This window comes from Fukomys damarensis, unplaced genomic scaffold, assembly GCF_012274545.1.
Source record: "Fukomys damarensis isolate Sample0158 unplaced genomic scaffold, DMR_v1.0_HiC HiC_scaffold_17, whole genome shotgun sequence".
Lineage (NCBI taxonomy): Eukaryota > Metazoa > Chordata > Mammalia > Rodentia > Bathyergidae > Fukomys > Fukomys damarensis.
In genome coordinates, this window is record NW_022900929.1 from 16,095,276 (window position 1) to 16,103,878 (window position 8,603).

Sequence of the window (8,603 nt, forward strand, 5' to 3'; positions counted from 1 at the left end):
GCCCCCGGAGACAGGGAGCCTGCCAGGCTCACAGCACCCCGAGACATTTGGGGTGGAGGGGGAGAGGGTTTGCTTGTTGGGGGTCTGATGGTGGTAGACCCCCTCCTCCTGAGAATGCAAAGGGCAGGGCAGAGGTGGAGGTGGGCAAGGGGGATGAGGGAAGGATCAAATGGGTCTGTCAAATGGAGGAGGGGCTGGAGCCAGTGGGACAGTCACCCGGTGACAGAGCCGGGATTGGGGAAGGGGTATTTATTTTGTTATTTATTTTAGTCTGGAGGGCAGTTCCGGGCCCTTCTGAGCCAGGAGTGGAGAACAAGGTCAAGCTTGCCCTCTCCCCATTGCCAATGCCTGAAGGCCCCGCCGTCCATGCCCACCCCACAGCGAGGGAGGCGCCCCCGCCCCGGGAGAAGAGGCAGCCGAGGGAGGGGCTCAGGCGCCGACCACTTACAGTATTTACAGTTTCGCCAGAACTTGGTAGCGAGCGGGCCTGATCTGAAACAGGCGTCTTCTTTAGTTCTAGGGTGAGGGGCTAGCGCCAGGGATGGGCGGGGTGTGGGGTGGCGTCCATGCCCACCCCACAGCGAGGGAGGCGCCCCCGCCCCGGGAGAAGAGGCAGCCGAGGGAGGGGCTCAGGCGCCGACCACTTACAGTATTTACAGTTTCGCCAGAACTTGGTAGCGAGCGGGCCTGATCTGAAACAGGCGTCTTCTTTAGTTCTAGGGTGAGGGGCTAGCGCCAGGGATGGGCGGGGTGTGGGGTGGGGGACTTTTCAGAATAATATATTAAAAGACTAATGATCCTACAGCTGGCTGCTTCTATTTCCCAGTGTGTTCTCCCCCGACCCGCTCCCCTTTGCTTCGTTTTTCCTTCTTGCCTCAGTGGGATGGGAGTTGAAGACGGGCAGGGAGGGGTGTGCAGACCTGGCTAGTCACAGGGAGAGGCGGGGTCTTTGGGAATGCGCCATGCTGTGGGTCACTGTCTACTGAGCATCTAGTGTGTTCCTAGCCCTGCACTGATCAGAAACAGTGTTCAGATGTGAAGTTTATCCTCAGTACCTTGTAGTAAGCACAGGGAGAGGAAACCCAGAGAGCCGCGCCTCCCAGACAGTAGACAGTGTGGCAGGAGCAAGGGAGAGGCCTGCAGGCATCCAAGAAGGCTTTCCAGGGAGGTGAGTTTAAAAGGATGGGTAAGAGGCCTGGGGATGTAGCACAGTGGTGAAGCGTTCCTAGCGTGCAGGAGGTTTTGATCCCCGGCACCACAGAAAAGAAACAGAATCCCATGCAGAAGCCGGGAGGGAAAGTCTCAAGGTCAGAGCGTGATTACTGATGGAACAGTAGCCAATGGGTAGGACAGGCCCGAAGTGTGTCTAAGAGGCAGGCCGCGAGGAGCCCAGCCTGAATGAAGCTCCTTCAGAAAGATCAGCCTCGAAGTGCGATGCTGGTCCTCGGGGAGGAGTCCAGGGGAAGCCTGCTGGGCGGTACTCACTGCAGGAGAGGAGGGCAGGGAGGCCTTTGGTAAGAATGGAGGACAAGGACAGCTGCAAGATGGAGCCAAAAGACGGGGCTGAAGGAGCGGAATTGTCTCGTGTGAGGTTCAAGTGTGGAGCTGCAACAATTGGAGAAATGACAAGAAAGGGGATTTAAATGACAAGAAGTGTGCAGAATGTGAAGCAGTGCAAAGTTTGTTACCCGCTAGAACGGTTTGCAAAACGTGTCAGAAGATCCAAGAGTTTGTTTTTTTGGAGCGGTATGGAAAACATTTTTAAAAAACTAATTTGTTTATATTTATTTTTATTTGTAATAGCACATCAGGCTACATGTTATTTTATGCACATTACTGCATGAGTTATGGCTAAATGTGTGCATACTTACCTTTTTGGTTGTTTTTTTGGTTTGTTGCGGTACTGGGGATTGAACCCAGGGCCTTCATACCAAGCTACATCCCTACCTTATTTATTTATTTAGAGACAGTATCTTGCAAGCTAGACTCAAATTTGTGACCCTCCTGCCTCAGCCTCCCAGAGTGCTGGGATTACAGACATGTGCCACCATGCCGGCTTATTTATTTACTTTTGAGATGGGGTCTTGGCATGTAGCCCAGGTTGGTCTCAATCTCCTGGGCTCAGGTAATCCTGTCTTGGCCTCCCGAGTAGCTGGGAATATATTTGTGCAAAACTGTACCCAGCTCAAATTTACTTTTTTTTTTGAGACAGGGTCTCACTATGTAGTTGAGACTGATCTAGAACTAGCTATATAGCCCAGGCTGGTCTTGAACTCACAGTGATCCTCCTGCCTCAGCCTCCCGAGTGCTGGGATTATAGGTGTACGCCACTACACCCGGCTTCAAATTTACTTTTAATAAATTAATTTTTAAAAAGTTCATCAAACAGAGCCAGGGATTTAGCCCAATGTTTCGGTCCCTTGCCTTGCAAGAGCAAGGACCTGAGTTTGATCCCCAGTACCAAAAAAATTTTTTTAAATGAATAATACTGCAAGCATTATACAGAATATCAAGAGATGACACTGGTGTGTGGATGTTCAAATTTAGGTTTAGAAGTAAATTGATGATAGTTTGGAAGAGAGGACAGCAAGAGGTATCAACATAGAAACAGTGCTGAATACCCAAGGCAGCCGAACTCTGGAAGGGAGGGAGTAACTAGACATAAAAGGACACATACAAACAAGTAGTTTTTTATAGCTATAATTTTAGAAAATCAATACAAGGATGTATCTCATTCATAAGAGCAACAGTAACATAAAATACCTAGGAGTAATCTTTTTTTGTGGTACTGGGGATCAGACCCAATGGTGCTCTGCCACAGAGCTCTATCTCTACTCTTTATTTTTTAATTTGAAAAATGCTCAATTGCCCAGGTGGGACTTGAATTTGTAATCCTCTGCCTCAATTTCCCAAAGTGTGGGGATTACAGGCATGTGCCACCATGGCCTCTCTAGCAGTAATTTGAGAACTTATACTGGATCAATAAAACTAGTCCTTTTGCTCACCTAAAAGGGGAAGCCAGGCATGGTGCTACACATCTGTAATCTCCACACTTTGGAGGCTGAGACAGGAGGATCACAAGTGTCAGCTCAGCCTGGGCCACTGAGACAAAATTTTTAAAATAAATAGTGCTAGGGATGTAACTCAGTTTGAGGACTCTTGGTTCAATCTCCAGTACCAGAAAAAAAAAAAAATCAGTGTTTCCATAAATTCAGTGCAATCTCTAAATCTCAAGAGGATCGAGAAATTCAATAAAATATTTTAAAAGTTGATTCAGAATGATGATGAGAAACCAGAACATTCTGAAACAGGAGAATGGGGCAAACTGCCCTACCAAATACTAACATGTAAAATAAAATCAGAGCACTCTGGCCCTAGCACAGGGCTGGCATAATCTGTCCAAATACAGTGCAGAAATAGCTCCGAATCCACATGGGAATCTAACACTTACATAGAGAGCTGGTGTTGTAAACTGACTGGGGAAAGGCTGGTTATTCAATAGTTGTTTCCTGACTCACCAGTTGGGAGGGCACGAGGTGGAAGAGTCTGTTTCATTCATCATGCCCACCGATTGAAATGTAAAAACAAAACACTGAAGGGACGAATGGGTGAGCAGTCTATAACCCTGGGATGGAAGAAGGCTGTCTAAAATGAAGGAAGGTGAGATAATGAAAGGATGAAAATAAAGTGTTTGTAGATGGGGAGGGGAGGAGGGGGTGAAGGGAGGGCAAAGGTAAAGGGAAAAAATGAGAACCGACTTGTCATGTAGAGGTACAAGATCCCAACAATGAATGTAACTATACTGTATCCGTAAAATGTACCAATAAACTCAATTAAATCTGGAAAAACAATAAAAAAATAAAATGAAGGAAGGACTGGGGGCGTAGTTCAGGGGTGCAGCATTTGTCTGGCATTTGCCCCAGCACTGCAAAAATAAATGAAATGAAATGAAAACCAGAAACACATAAGCCAAAAAGATTTTAAATGTAATAATCTTTCACAATTAAGTATTCTATATGGCCAAGTCAAACTACCAATATTAAACTAGAAAAATATTTCTCACATATGAAAGATTAATACAACATACAACAAGAGTTCCAAAAAAAAAGACAGCAGACAGTTGACAAAAGAAGATGTACAAATGGCCAATGAGTTCGTGGAAAGTTATTAGTAGGGAAATGTAATTAAAACTGCAATGAGGGCCAGGGATTTAGCTCAGTGTTTCCAGCACCTGCCTCATAAGCGCAAGGTCCTGAGTTCAATCCCTGATACAGGAAAAAAAAAAAAACAAAACAGTGAAGGACCACTGTCAGCCATTAGAACAGTCAAAATTAGAAATACCAAAGTCCGGCATGGTGGTGCACGCCTGTAATCCTAGCACTTGGGAAGCTGAGGCAGGAGGATCGCTGTGAGTTTGAGACCATCCTGATCTACATAGTGAGTTCCAGGGCAGTCTCAACTACATAGGGAGACTCTGTCTCAAAATAAATAAGTAAGTAAAAATAAAAATAATACCAAAGTCAATTATTTTATTTACTTTATCTTTCTAAAATATGAAATCTTTAATACAAAGTGATAGGATCTCACTAAGATTTCTGTTTCCTCTTCCTAGTTTTGTACACAGGCATTCAACAATTATTTATCTCATAAAGAATGAATTGTAGCCGGGCGTGGTGGTGCATGCCTATAATCCCAGCACTCGGGAGGCTGAGGCAGGAGGATCGCTGTGAGTTGGAGACCAGCCTGGGCTACACAGTGAGTTCCAAGTCAGTCTCAACTACATAGAGAGACCCTGTCTCAAAAAAACAAAATAAAACAACAACAAAAAAAGAATGAATTGATGGACAAATGAATGAATACTTGCTTTTCATCAAATTTAAAGACTATGAAATCATGGGATCTTTACATGTCTAATATCTAGTGAGAAGAGTCTTAAAAGATTGTCTTTACCATTAAAATCAAATCCCCAACATAGATAAGGACCAAGCAATACTGCTTTTAACAAAGAAATAAACAATTTAAACCTTCAAAAAAAAAAAAAAGGTTCATGAGTGAATAAGAAAAGAAAAAGGCAACACAGACAATTCATCAAAGAAACAGAAATTAGGAGTAAATCTGTTCAACCTTAGTAATATTTGAGTAATGTAAAATAAAGCAGTAGCGAAATACTTTTGACCATCATGTGTAAAATTGGAAAAAAGGTGCAAAACAGAAAATAGTCCCTAACATTGATCTTGACAAGTATGTGAAGGAAACAAGCACTCACTGTATAAATGTAAATTAATGCAGTCCTTTCGGAGGTTAGTTTGATACTTATGAAACTTTTAAATGTGTGGATTTGACTCCAAAATTCCATTTCCAGGATTTATCTTATGGAAATAGTTACACAAGTGTGCAAAGCTAAATAAATGTACAAGGCCACTAATTGCAGCATTGTCTGGAACGAAGAAAAGTTGGGAACAGCCTCAAAGTTCATGTGTGTGGCTGCGACTACGTCACTTATGGTAACAGTGGAAGAAAAGTGAAGTTGTTGAACAGAATGTGGAAGACGTAAATGCTCCAAACCCAAGAAGCAGTTCACAGTAAATTAATAAGTGAATAAGGCAATGTGTAGCAAAGCATATATAGAAAAACCTCTTTTAGCAAAATTTTTATTTGTAAATGTTTATGTAGGAAGAGGTCTGGAAGGAAATACACCAAATGGTGGATGGTGATGATTTTGAGATCTGAGAAGAAAGGTGACTTGTTTTGCTTTTTAAGAAGTTAATTTATATTGTTTGGATTTTTATCTGTATATCTCTTGGGGTGGGGGAGTGGGGATTCAACCTGGGACCTTCATGCTGTTTTTTCAATTTTGAGATAAATTTTCACTATTAAGTTGCTATGTTGCCCAGGCTGGGCTCAACTTGTAATTTTCCTGCCTTAACCTCTCAGAGGGCTGGGAATAGCAGCGTGTACTACCACATCTAGCTTACGCACATATCTTAATTCTGGAATCAGAAAAAATATATTTTTAAAGAAAAAGAAAGTAATGCATTGTTCAGAGAGAGTGGGGACAGGAGATGGGTGATCATGCTCAGTGTCACAAAGCGGTCAAGGAGCCTGCGTGTATGGGTTTGAATCCCAGATTGGCCTTTAAAACCAAGAGTCTCGGTTCCCTTATCCATAAAATGGGGATATTTAGAAGATTGTAGAGGACATTAAATAAGATAGCACAGTGCCATTCTTTGAGGCTGAAGACAGGTGGGGGGAAAGACTAGAACTTTAATGCAGCAGAGTGAGAAGCAAGGAGAGGCGGGAAGGAGGGCAGGGAAGGCCAAGTACGAGGTAAGTCCTTAGGGCTGCTGTGAGCCAGGGCTGCACAGCTCCTTAAAGAGTTTAGGCTGTGCTGGAATTCAAATCTCACACTAGGGCTGAAGAAAGGGGCTCCACCCGGGACTACCTGTCCACTCCTAAATCACAAAGGTATTTCTGGTGCTGACTTCCTGCCTTCGGAAGCTCCAGGGGTCACTAGAGCAGGAACAGCAGAGGTGAGGTTTGGGGCACTCGTGTCAAGAAACACATGGGACCGCGGGGCAGGGGACCTTCGCTGGGGAATCGACCATTGGAATCAAAGGGAAGACAAAAGAAAATCCAAATGTACAATATCCAGCTTCAGCTTTCATGACTCACTTCGTTGAGATGTTTCCGAAGGGCAATTTCTGTCCAGGATTACTGGGGTCATTTCAAAAACTCAGGAGTAACTTAAAAAAGGCTCCCAGTGGCCAAAATGTGTGATAATTTGAGCATGGAGGAGGATAATAATCACAACGGATTAAAAGACAAAGAGCTCGAAATCCACGAGTTCTTCTGATTAAGAACAACTGTTCACCTTTGGAGGTGCTAGGGGATCAAGTCATGATTCAAGAACCAGTAAGTAAAGGGAAAGAATCAAGCCTCTCTGCCTCTCTTCAATCACAGAAGAATGGAAGTTTCTCTTTACAGATATAGCGCAACCAACAAGTGAAGAAAGAATTTTAGAATTAGGATATCATCATGGATCCAAGAATCAGAACTGGGCTTTGGCAGCAGCTTTCATCCCCCATCACATACTGAGAGGCAGTCAGGCTTTGTGTGTCTGCTGATGGAAGGGCACACTGTGACCTGCCGAATGATCTTGCTCCTTGCCCCAAATCAGACCTGAAAATATGATCAAACCTGTAGTGTGACTACCAATTACAGGAAGCTGAGAGAAGAAGAGGGGACATAAAACACCACCAATCAGTAAAACCCAGACTCAAAAATACCGTAAGTCAAACATCTCAAGCAAATACAATGCCAGGGAAGATAAAGGGGCGGAGCGACAACTTGTAGAGCAAGAGGCTAAAAAAGACAGGTCGCCAATTGCAACCTGCGGCCCTTATTTGGATCCTGATTCCGTAAAACTCTTTTTTTAAAGAAGTTCACTTATTACACTTATGAGGCAACTGGGAATATGGCCACTGATTAGATATTTGATACTAAGGGGAGCTATTATTAATTTTTAGATATGATAATGTATTGTGGTTACATGTTTTTTAAGAGTCATTAAAGAGGTGATACTGAAATATTAAGTGAAGAAATTACACGAGGTCTGCCATTTGCTTTAAAATAAGATGGCAACAAGAACAGCCACAAGTTGATTATTGAAGTTGGATGATGGGCACATGTGTTTTGTCTACACATACAACTGTTTGAAATTTTCCACAATAAAAATTATTTTAAAAAATCAGTGTGATGATTCAAAAATTTTTTCCTCCTTAAAAAAAGAATCAATAGCAATAATCTAGGAAAGTCCCTTCTATCATACATATGCTTTCTCTCTAAAAATGTTTTATTTTAAAGGTGTAGGGGAAGTGGGAAGGGTAGGGGAAAGGAAATAAGGGAAATGAAAAAATGGAAAAAAGTATTTGTAAATAGGGAAGGGAGGAGGGGGTGAAGGGAGGGAATGAGAACCACAACCTGCCATGTAGAGGTACAAGATCCCAATGATGAGTGTAACTGCACTGTACACCTAGAAAGTACCAATAAACTCAATGAGGAAAAAAATTTTATCTTTACAAAAGCAAATGTACGCATTGTAGAAAGTTACCCAATACTGCCAAACAAAAATAAAACAACACATTTCCACCATCCCAAGGTTATCACTCAACCGTTTACTATATTGTGGAAAAAATGTTCCATACAGAAATGTCTTATTAAACAAAACAACATTATTTTACACATGCTGGTTTGGAAGGTGCTGTTTTCAGCTACTGATCTCCCCTCCGCCTGCCAACGAGTTTTCATCCTACCTAATACCCAGGCCACATATACATTTCCATAATTGTCCCCCCACTGGTCCAGATCTCTTAGTCAGCTAAGGCTGCCATAACAAAATATTTTAGATTGGTGGTTTAAACAACAGCATTTACTTCTCATAGCTCTAGAGGTTGGAAAATTCTAGATCAGAGTTCTGGCTGAGTTCATTCCTAATGATGAGTGCTTTCTCACTGAGTTACAGCCACCTCCTCACTCAGTCCTCACATGGTGGAGAGAGAAAGCTTTCCATAGGGAAACCTGTCCCTTCAAGGAGCTCCACCCCC